General features: G+C 44.2%; 1 pseudogene; it reads left to right on the forward strand.

Moving 5' to 3' along the window:
* Positions 1-1,468: 1,468 nt before the first annotated feature.
* On the forward strand, positions 1,469-1,592 carry LOC130278318 (U2 spliceosomal RNA; annotated as a pseudogene).
* Positions 1,593-12,486: the final 10,894 nt, after the last annotated feature.

Here is a 12,486-nt window from a genome sequence, read left to right on the forward strand (position 1 = left end):
GGAGCTCCGGGAAGGACACTGTTGTCTTGTTCTGCTTCATAGAAAGCTGTAAAATGGCCCCTCACAACTGGAACAATATGAAAGCTGTATCTGGGAATCTTAGGGTAAGTTCACATGCTGACGTGTGGCTCATAAATTCTACAACACAAGACCAGGACTACACAGCGATGTGTCACATGACTAAAATATTATGCAATTTATTTGTGACATCAGTGGGGAACCAATGAATCTCCTCTTAACCATAGCATATTTATTATATTGGTGGTTTTGTTTGTTTTTTACGCTCCCGGATCCTCCTGCATCAGGCGTGTATCCTCCCGACCCTCACATTGTTGTAAATAATAATTTTTAGGTAATTTTTTGCACAACAGTTGCTGTTTTTTTAGCAATTGAATATTTTGTAGGCAGAAGGATAACGCTTTGAAGATGTTGGTTTGATTACCTTAATCCCCAATCTAACCCTGTCGATACGTCTTCACATTGTGCAGAGAGACGCGCGGCTGGAGGGGATTGTGGGACTTGTGCGCTTTCACCTTTTTCATTAAGATTCATCTCTTGCTCTGACTTTATTCACCGTCCATTAAGGTAACAAAATTAAATCAGCGATTCTGTAACTTCTGCTCTGTCAGTCGACATTATGGTAATTAACTGAATGGCGTCGCTCAGCCAGGTGAGCTGCTTTAAAATGTAAATAAGCTTAGATCCCATGAATTTAGCTGATGAAGAGCAAACCTTAATGTTGATTGATTTATTGAAATCTCTTCCAGGGTAGTAATTGCCTTGAAGCCGTTGTTTACCATGGAAGTTCTGTATTGGTGCAGAGTAATCTATCAGGTCTTATTAATGGGGTCTTCACTCTATTCCCTTATAAAGTGACCCCTTTCTACAAGGATCATTGTTGTAGATGTCAGCAAAATAGGAGCGTTTAATGCAAATATAATTGAGTAAGTCCAGTGTTGGTTTCCTGCCCGTTCTGAACGATCTGTGCGGAGAGACGTAACTCACTATAGATGCGAAACAACGATACAGCAGGTTCTGTGTCTGTTCATAAGAAAATGTTATGTTGACAATTGTGCGCCGCCCAGCGTGAGACGCATCTTTGTGTTTTTTATTGGGTTTACACATTACAAACAAGCTGGGTGTTCCCAGGTATACAAAACGGCATAATACAAGACAAAGAAATGTACAATAAAGAAACATGTCCAATATACAGAACAGCAGTCAGCAACACTGAACATATGCATTAGTGTGAAATTATGTATAAAATACACTGAAAGACCAATGAGGAGAGCGGAATACAGGAATATATAAAAACTTAGCAACAGATGCACTACCTGAGAAAGAAAATAGTAGTAACAAAGGTGAGTGCATATGTATAGGCGATCTAAAGAGTAATCCCATAATATCACGATGCCAACACTGACAACGTATACCGTGATCCCTCAACCTACAATGGCCTCAACATACAATAGTTTCTCGGCCTTTTGGCTAAGATCAAGTGTAGTATCTGTTCTTATCAGTTTCATGCCGGTGGGAGTCCACACCGGTGTGGAGTTGTTGGGGATGGGTGCTGCATGGAGGGGGCAGGCTTTCCGGGGCTTTCCGGGGCTGGTTCTGAGGAATCAGCCCGACAGCTGCCCGATGTGACCTGTTCCCTCCGCGTCTCGCCATGAGGCTGAGAGGGGTCTAGAGCCTAGATACTTTAGTGCCTCCGGGAGTGGTGACCCCGAGGTGCCGAAACTCACTGGGAACACTGACTCACTGAGTGGAAGCACGGGCACCATAATCTCTTCACCTTGTGGCACTCACCTCTTGATTCCCGGCCTTCTGGATAGGATCAGAGAAATGTTTATAGATCCGGCCGGATGTCCGGGCAGTATATCTGCACACATTTTATCTCACTGTGTCACTTTTTGCGTGTTGTGTGTTCACAGGATTTGTCAGGATGCGGTAGCCCTTCTGGGTGTCCCTCCTGGCGGTCTAGGGGAGGTGTGTGTAGTCATTAGGTTCCGCACCTCACTGCAAACTCCCCGGGTACTCCTGCTTTGGCAGGGTACCTACCGTTATCGGCTCTGCGGGCAGATACCTTGGCTAACACCAAGAGGGATGCCGGGAGCATTTGTGGTCCCCTAGTAGCTTCGGCGAAAAGGGACATCAAACCTGGAACCTTACAGGTACCTTTTGGTCCGGAGGCGAAGGGTAAGGTTTGTTGGGGGGCCTCTCTCCTATCGGAGAAGGGCTTGCGATAGACCGCATCCTTTGTGCTCGTTTTTTTAGTGTAACACGTTTGCACTTTTTCTTGCACTTTGGGTGATTCAAGAGCACGTTCCTCGGTTCTTAGATAAAAAAAAAAAAAAGGACATACAATAGTTTCAACATACAATGGTCTTTTCTGGACCATTGTAACTTGAAACCAGACTCAACATACAATGCTACGGACAGTCCAGTTATGTGAAACGGGTCACTGGCTGGAAGAACCGACCAATCTGAATGGTCATTCACTGGTAAAACAACTGTATTCCTAAAGTGTATGCACTGAATTCCTGTCTGGTAGCGCCCCCTACAGTACAGGGAGGTATTACTTGTTCTGTACTACTTTTAACCTATGCCAGGGTTAGCTGCTCCTTTGGACACCAGGTGAGGGCGGCTTCATGTTACTTTTTTAGGACATTGTGTGTACTGTACAGGACCATGAAGAAGCTCCTGTCCTCTACATAGACCAGTGTTTTCCAATGAGGGTGCCTCCAGCTGTTGCAAAACTACAACTCTCAGCATACCCAGACAGCCAAAGGCTGTCCGGGCATGCTGGGAGTTGTAGTTTTGCAACATCTGGAGGTCCGCAGATTGAAGACCACTGCATAGGAGGTAATGTGTCCCCGCCGCTCCAGACCCGTCACCACTGCCCTGGATGTCGCTCCATCACTGTCGCCGTGTCCCTGTCGCTCTGGAACGTCTCTGCTGCCGGCCAGGTATCTTCGCTCTCCGTCGCCGCCATCACGTCGTTACGCACGCCGACGCACGTATGTGATGACATGATGACGAGGAAGGAGAGCGCCGGCCATACAGGGGATCCTGACACCGAGGAGGCAGGTAAGGTCCCTCCCGGTGTCCTGTAAGCACTAACCCGGCTATTGCGGCGGTGAAATCGAGGCGGTCCCGAACAGCCCCACTGAACAGCCGGGTTAGTGTCACTTTCCCCTCAGACGCGGCGGTCAGCTTCAGACCGTGTCTGAAGGGTTAATACAGGGCATCAACGCGATCGGTGATGTCCTGTATTAGCCGCAGGTCTTGGCCGTTGATGGCCGCAAGGACCGCAGCAATAGGGGTGTATTCGCCGTATAAGGCGCACCGACTTTTTACCCCCAGTTTTGGAGAAGAAAAAGTGCGTCTTATACGGCGAAAAATACGGTACTTATTTATCTTTAATTTTTTGGAAGACATTTTGGTGGCTTCAGAACCAATTACCAGGTTTCCATAGAGTTATGGTCTCAACATACGATGGTCGTCCTGGAGCCAATTAATATTGTAACTTGAGGGAGCACTGTATTAAGGTATAGAACAATAAGGTTAGTGGTTCCATTAGAACCATTTAAGGTTCAATGTGTCACATGAGTTATTACCTAAGGAGAGGAGTTTTTCGTGGGACATGTTCAGGGATTTCATTACCTTCGCTATAGATGGGATAGTTGGGGTCTGCCAGTATCGGAGTAAGGTCATTTTAGCTATTATGTACACCAACCAGGTCATAGCTCTGAATTTACTGGGGAGAAGGTTAATTCCCATAAACAAAAGGACTGTTTGTGGTGACCAATCAATAGGGCAGGGTATTAAAGATTCCAGGAGGGACTTACTAGAAATCATAGACATGAATGGAGGGGGCGAGAAACCTGGAAGTTTCCGAAACTGGAGATTCAGCAGCCGCATAGAATGCGGGTGCTGCAGGGAGATCGCGGGGGGTCTCAGCAGCGGGCCCCCCGCGATCAGACATCTTATCCACTATTCCCTATTCTTTGGATAGGGGATACAATGTTTTTTGCCCAGGAATACCCCTTTAAGTTGGTACCTAGCTGCATCTTTCTTCAATTATCTTTTCAGAACAGATGGGAGACCAATGCTGGACATACACTTTAATACTCCAACTGCAGTTCTGTAAAGTATTTGCCCCCCCCCCTCGCTGATTTATTTTTATTTTTGCATATTTCAAAGTTTTGGATCCTCTAATTCCTACTCCAAAGAAACAATGGTGGGAACCTAGCCACACCAACCAACACACATAGGTTTAGTGTTCCGACAAAAATTCTACCCCAAAATTAGACACTATTTCCAAAGTAATATTCAAAACTTTATTAAATTCATGAAATAAGTTAAAATATAGAATATATCAAGAGAATAAGGCACATACATACAGTCACAGTTGAAAATACATGACAGGTAAAAAAATATAAATGTATATATATATATAGACTGCTTTACAGGGATCAGGTAATCAATCACAGACAGCTAGAGATATCAATAATACATAGTGCAAACTTCTTCATATAAGGTGCATATAGCTACCGTGTTTCTCCGAAAATAAGACCGGGTCTTATATTAATTTTAGTCACAAAAAACACACTAGGGCTTATTTTCAGGGTAGGGCTTATTTATTTACGGTATGTACCTTGAACAACATGGGGGGGGGCTGTAGCAGTGTGAAGGATGGGGGGCTGTGGGAGGATGGGGGGGCTGTAGCAGTGAGGAGGAGGGGGCTGTAGCAATTTGGAGGATGGGGGGCTGTAGCAGTGTGGAGGATGGGGGGCTGTAGCAATGTGGAGGATGCCGCACCCCCCCCCCATTTTCCACACTGCTACAGACCCCCATCCTCCCACAGTCCTCCATCCTCCACACTCCTACAGCCCCCCATCCTCCACACTCCTACAGCCCCCCATCCTCCACACTCCTACAGACCCCCATCCTCCCCTTCCCCCGTCATCCTCCACACTCCTACAGTGCCCCCCACCCCTCTGCCATAATAAACTACGGTACACATTTCATCCCCAGCGGAGACCAGCACTTCCCTACCTTCATACGGTAGCGTTCGCAACTTGTACTGTACGGAAGCTGCAGCTCTCAGCGGCGGCGGGATCTCCTTCTTTTGCTTAGCAGCCGGGGGCAGGGACACGTCTGCCAGTTGATTACCCCTGACCTAGGTCTTATTTTCGGGGTAGGGCTTATATTGCAGCCCACCCTGATAATCCTGCTAGGGTTTACTTTCGGGGTAGCTAGCATAGAATACAGTGTAAACAAATCTCTCCAGAGTCTATAGAAAGTAAGCAAATCTTACCAGTCAACGTATAACCCCAACATATGTTTCGCTCTAACCTCAGAGATTCCTCAGGGGGCGTTATCCTCTAATTCCTTTTAATATTGGACAAAGGAAACACAAAATGCTGTTCAGCCCTACCAGGCCCAATGTAGAGAAGGAATTTTTTAGTATTCTGGTCAGTATTTTTAGCCAAAGTGACAAGCGGAAGGGGCACAGAAAAACTGGAATTGGGAGATGTGCACCTTTTCCAGTGATTTGGCTAAAAATACTGCGCAAAATAAGGACCAATTGCTGATCAAAATACTGTGTGTCAACCCGACCTAATGGAGAAAGTACAACCTTTGGATAAACCGCGCGGCGAAGAAAAATGGACCCTTTCAATGGCGCTTCTCCCAGGACGGATGATCCAGTTGCAATTTATTACATAAACTGCTTTATTATTATTAAAAATACGCGTTTCGACTCCAAACTGGAATCTTCATCAGGTATATAGAACAAACATGTAATAGTGATATTTATACTAATAGCATGAAATGCTTCCGGGTCAGGGGTGAAAAGATCGTAATAGATGTTAAATACAGCAAATTTATTATGAACCTAATATAGTAAGTTATGCTTCTTTGTCTGCTATAGAACTCGGCCTAATTGCTTCTTTAGCTACAAATTAACCAGTTTACCAAATTCCCCCAGCGTGATCCTCGCCAGTCCTGTTGGATCCATCGCACTTACATAGAAGCTGTCTGCAATGTGAACCAACTAGAAGGTGTCAAAAAGCAGCAAAAACTGTGATGCCACATTCTAAAGAGATTCAGATACAGCGAAAACGGAGGCCATTTGTCCCCTCTGACTATTCCCAACAATGACAAAGCATTTGAGCTTCCAAGTAGCGGCATCTCGAAATGAAGACGTCAACATAGTGTTAAAATGCGGAGGCAATAAAAAAATACTCCCTTATAAGGATTCTGTCTGGGATAATCAGTAATGCGGGTATTGTCTGTCATTTTCTGCATTGTGTACAGAAGATTTAGGCAAAATGGCGCAAACCGCTGCTGACTAAATAGAACACAAAGGATTGTCTCACATTTATCGAAAAAACATCTAAATGAGCCCCAAGACTTGAATCTCATTACTACTGGTATAAAGTGAACATCACATTTCACAATAATATCCTGGTCTGACACCGGACCCGGGTGACGTCATCATCAGAATTCTGTTTTATACCGTCCACCTATCAGACAGTGACCTCATACTATAGTTGAGTAACGTGACGGGTTGATGACCCGGAATAACAAGTCCCCTTTAGGTAAATAGAAACAAAATGATGGTTTTGGATTTAAAGTCCTGAAGTGAATCCACATGAGATGCTTTGGTGAGACCTTAAATGGGCCGAAAAACCCTCAATGTATCTACCGTATATACTCGAGTATAAGCCGAGTTTTTCAGCACGAGTTGTAGTTTTGAAACATCTGGAGGTCCGCAGGATGAAGACCATTGCGGCCTTCGTCATTTCGTCATCATCCAGACCCCTCTTTAATTTTCTACTCGCCTCCCCTCGGTGGGAAGGAAGGGTGAACTGGTCCGGGCCATCTATGCTGCAGGGACCGTCCGGTGGGGAGGGTTAGTCGTTCTGGGCTGTCCATTTTCACCGGAAGGCCCTCTTCTCCGCTCCGGGCCAGCCCCGGACTAGTGATGTTGCCTTGACGACGACGCACAGGGACGTTCATACACACAGACGTCCCTGTGCGTCGTCGTCAAGGCAACATCACTAGGCCTGGGGCGGAGAAGAGGGCCTCCCGGTGAAGATGAACAGCCCGGAACGACCAACCCTCCCCACCAGACCAGCTCACCCTTCTTTCCCACCGAGGGGAGGTGAGTAGAAAACTAAAAGGGAGGGTCTGGATGATGACGAAGGCCCGCAGTGGTCTTCAACCTGCGGCCCTCCAGATGTTTCAAAACTACAACTCCCAGCATGCCCGGACAGCCGAAGGCTGTCCGGGCATGCTGGGAGTTGTAGTTTTGCAACATCTGGAGGTCCGCAGGTTGAAGACCACTGAAGGATTGACAGGCGGTGATGATGAAGGGGGGGATGATGATGGGGGTGTTAATGACGGGGGTCTGGATGATGTATTTCCCACCCTAGGCTTATAGTCGAGTCAATAGCTTTTCCTGGGTTTTTGGGGTGAAATTAGGGGCCTCGGCTTATATTCAGGTCGGCTTATACTCGAGTATATACGGTAAATTACAACAGTTCTGCAAAGATCGGTGAACTCTTCAACAGCCAGATATTAGGTTTAGGGGACATCCGGCGAGATCATATAAAAGTTTCATCTTGTGTTTCCTCGTGCACTCTTTATCTTATAATATTATTTTAGTGATTGGAATTTCTCTGGGTGGATATTCTCCAGTGTTCATGAGCCCATAGCAAAAATCCATCTTGGCCCTTCCCTGTCTTCACTAATGGCTGGTGATGCACCTACTTCTTGTAGTTCAGGCTTTACATTCCATGAGGCCGTTCTTCCCACCTTTGCTTTATAACATTAATCCTGAGATCTTAAAAGGACTTGTTCAGTACTAATTGAAAAAGAAAAGAAAAAGAGACTAGAAACCACTGCCTTGTGTATTCAGACCCGGTCCCAGGTTCTAAGAATGTAACAAACTCCTCTTCAAGATGGCCGCTTACCTGATAATGATGGTGTATCACCCAACACATAAGGAGTACCAGATGAAATAGCTGCTAAGCTCGGCGGTCTCTGGAGTTGGGGCAACCAGCCTTGTATTGAAGCATATTAGTAGGAAGCAGTGATGAGCGGCATAGAACAATTTGCAATATTTTGCGACTATATGGACGAATATTCATTATATATTCACAAAATTTGCATATTCGTTATATTGGTTGCTATGGGCAACTGAGCAACCTTTACTCTGCACAGGTATTGATAAATATCCCATTATGTTCCTTAACCTCCCATTCATACCCAGCCTTACACATTACATCCAGTTTCAATAAACCCCAATACCCATATTTGGTACCCCATTAACCTAGTTCCCACGGTTCAAACACTCTGTTAATTGCCAATTGACCTAGTTCCCACGGTTCAAAGGCTTTCTTAATTACCAATTGACCTACATTTGTCAATCACGAGTAAAAAAAAGTTAAACCACAACACTGTAACACTCCAGCCCACCCAGGGACTTGAACCACCGCAAGGTCTCCCATCCACTGTACTGCCGAGACCCTCCTGCTTATCTTACAGTTTTACATACCATGAGATCCCCATTGACCACAATGGGCCTATTGGTTTCAATGGGCAAAAAATCACATGTTAATGCACTAGTGCAGTGGTTTCCAACCTGCGGACCTCCAGATGTTGCAAAACTACAACTCCCAGCATGCACGGACAGCCAACGGCTGTCCGGGCATGCTGGGAGTTGTAGTTTTGCAACATCTGGAGGTCCGCAGGTTGGAGACCACTGCACTAGCCCATTAGTTCCCTATACCATTAAATAAGGGAGGGCTCAATATTCGCGAATATGCGCATATGCGAAGAGCAGAGAGGGGTGATCACTGTGTTGTGTACTGTGAAAAAAAAGTGAATATTCGTAATTGCGAATATATAGGGCTATATTCGCAATATTCGCGAATTTGCAAATATGCGATATTCGCGATTAAAATTCGAATTGCAAATATTCGCGAGCAACACTAGTAGGAAGAAGAGACCCATGGAGGTCAGGTGCTGCTATGTCAAATGGAATAAAAGGAGGAGGTCATGGATATTTCCAAAGAGAAACGGCGCACTCACCAGGGACTAAGGTAGTAGAGCGGAAAGGTAACTTTATTCATGCTTCACGGGGAGGCAGAAGATGGATCCAAGTGGGGGAGTAGACGCTAACAGGTCGCGGACCGTATCACGCTTCACAAGCGCTTCATCAGGCCCCTATCGCGTCTGTCGTCAGATCCGGTTTTTCTAGCGTCCTGTGAGCTGTTGCCATAGCAATGACGTGTATAAAAATAAAACAAAAATATACTGTGCACAGGTGAGATGAAAACAGAAGAATCTGACGGGAGGAGCAGCGAGCGATAAAGACAAAGGATATATTACAATAAAACACGTAATTGTTATCATTAAACCCTAGTGGTCCGGTGGCATCCAACCTCGTGATCCCCCGCGCTTCTTTAATTAATAACGTGTCATGTTTGTTTTTACCTTTGTAATTAGATTCTATCCTCTCTAAAAATATAAAAGAGAGCGCTCCATAGCGTAAAACCGACTGGGTAGGTATTGGTAGAAGGATTCTTTTTAGAGCCTCTTACCCAGTGGCGTTGCTAGGGTTGGTGTCACCCGGTGCGGTAGAAAATGGTGTCACCCCCATACCTACCCCCTCCCCCAGTAAGTTTTTAGCCTGTTGTGACAGACACCACTGGTGCAGCAGATTGTGAGAAATTCCAGTATAATAATCAGATATACCAGTTGCCACAGAATAGGAAAGTGTTAAAGAAGTTTTCACCATTGAAATATACAGCTCCCAGAATTACTTAAAGGGGTACTCCACTGGAAAACATTTACTTTTATATCAACTGGTGCCAGAAAGTTAAACAGATTTTTAAATTACTTCTATTTAAAATCTTAATCCTTACAGTACTTATAAGCTGGTGTATGCTCCACAGGAAGTTGTGTAGTTCTTTCCAGTCTGACCACAGTGCTAATTGCTGACACCTCTGTCAATGTCAGGAACTGTCCAGAGCAGGATAGGTTTGCTATGGGGATTTGCTCCTACTATGGACAGTTCTTGACATGAACAGAGGTGTCAGCACAGAGCACTGTGGTCAGACAGAAAATAAATTTAAAAAGAAAATAACTTCCTGTGAATCGCTTATACAGCAGCAAATAAGTACTGGAAGGATTAAGATTTTTAAATAGAAGTAATTTACAAATCTGTTTAACTTTGTAGCACCAGTTGATTAAAAAATGTTTTTCCAGTAGAGTACCCCTTTGAGCAGTGGTGAGGTTATGCTGGGAGTTGTAGTTTCACTGACCTAACTGTAGAACTTACAAGTGACTACAGCTCTGATAGGACATAGAGAGGACAATGATATCAGTGACTACAGGTGACGTCTTCTCTATAGTGAGAATACACAATAATATCAGTGACTACAGGTGACGTCTTCACTATAGTGAGGAGAATATACAATGATATCAGTGATTACAGGTGACGTCTTCTCTATAGTGAGGAGAACACACAGTGATATCAGTGACTACAGGTGACGTCTTCTCTATAGTGAGGAGAATATACAATGATATCAGTGATTACAGGTGACGTCTTCTCTATAGTGAGGAGAATACACAGTGATATCAGTGACTACAGGTGACGTCTTCTCTATAATGAGGAGAATGCACAATGATATCAGTGACTACAGGTCATTTCTTCTCTATAGTGAGGAGAATACACAATGATATCAGTGACTACAGGTGACGTCTTCTCTATAGTGAGGAGAATGCACAATGATATCAGTGACTACAGGTGACGTCTTCTCTATAGTGAGGAGAATGTACAATAATATCAGTGACTACAGGTGACGTCTTCTCTATAGTGAGGAGAATACACAATGATATCAGTGACTACAGGTGACGTCTTCTCTATAGTGAGGAGAATGTACAATAATATCAGTGACTACAGGTGACGTCTTCTCTATAGTGAGGAGAATACACAATGATATCAGTGACTACAGGTGACGTCTTCTCTATAGTGAGGAGAATACACAATGATATCAGTGACTACAGGTGACTTCTTCTCTATAGTGAGGAGAATATACAATGATATCAGTGACTACAGTGAAGTCTTCTCTATAGTGAGGAGAATACACAATGATATCAGTGATTACAGGTGATGTCTTCTCTATAGTGAGGAGAATGTACAATGATATCAGTGACTACAGGTGACGTCTTCTCTATAGTGAGGAGAATACACAATGATATCAGTGACTACAGGTGACGTCTTCTCTATAGTGAGGAGAATACACAATGATATCAGTGACTACAGGTGACGTCTTCTCTATAGTGAGGAGAATACACAATGATATCAGTGATTACAGGTGACGTCTTCTCTATAGTGAGGAGAATACACAATGATATCAGTGACTACAGGTGACGTCTTCTCTATAGTGAGGAGAATACACAATGATATCAGTGACTACAGGTGACGTCTTCTCTATAGTGAGGAGAATACACAATGATATCAGTGATTACAGGTGACGTCTTCTCTATAGTGAGGAGAATACACAGTGATATCAGTGACTACAGGTGACGTCTTCTCTATAGTGAGGAGAATACACAATGATATCAGTGACTACAGGTGATGTCTTCTCTATAGTGAGGAGAATACACAGTGATATCAGTGACTACAGGTGACGTCTTCTCTATAGTGAGGAGAATACACAATGATATCAGTGACTACAGGTGATGTCTTCTCTATAGTGAGGAGAATACACAATATCAGTGACTACAGGTGACGTCTTCTCTATAGTGAGGAGAATACACAATGATAACAGTGACTACAGGTGACGTCTTCTCTATAGTGAGGAGAATACACAATATCAGTGACTACAGGTGACATCTTCTCTATAGTGAGGAGAATACACAATGATATCAGTGACTACAGGTGATGTCTTCTCTATAGTGAGGAGAATACACAATGATATCAGTGACTACAGGTGACGTCTTCTCTATAGTGAGGAGAATGTACAATAATATCAGTGACTACAGGTGACGTCTTCTCTATAGTGAGGAGAATACACAATGATATCAGTGATTACAGGTGACGTCTTCTCTATAGTGAGGAGAATACACAATGATATCAGTGACTACAGGTGACGTCTTCTCTATAGTGAGGAGAATACACAATGATATCAGTGACTACAGGTGACGTCTTCTCTATAGTGAGGAGAATACACAATGATATCAGTGACTACAGGTGACGTCTTCTCTATAGTGAGGAGAATACACAATGATATCAGTGATTACAGGTGACGTCTTCTCTATAGTGAGGAGAATGTACAATGATATCAGTGACTACAGGTGACATCTTCTCTATAGTGAGGAGAATACACAATGATATCAGTGACTACAGGTGACGTCTTCTCTATAGTGAGGAGAATACACAATGATATCAGTGACTACAGGTGA

The sequence above is a fragment of the Hyla sarda genome, chromosome 6 (genome assembly GCF_029499605.1).
Source record: "Hyla sarda isolate aHylSar1 chromosome 6, aHylSar1.hap1, whole genome shotgun sequence".
NCBI lineage: Eukaryota > Metazoa > Chordata > Amphibia > Anura > Hylidae > Hyla > Hyla sarda.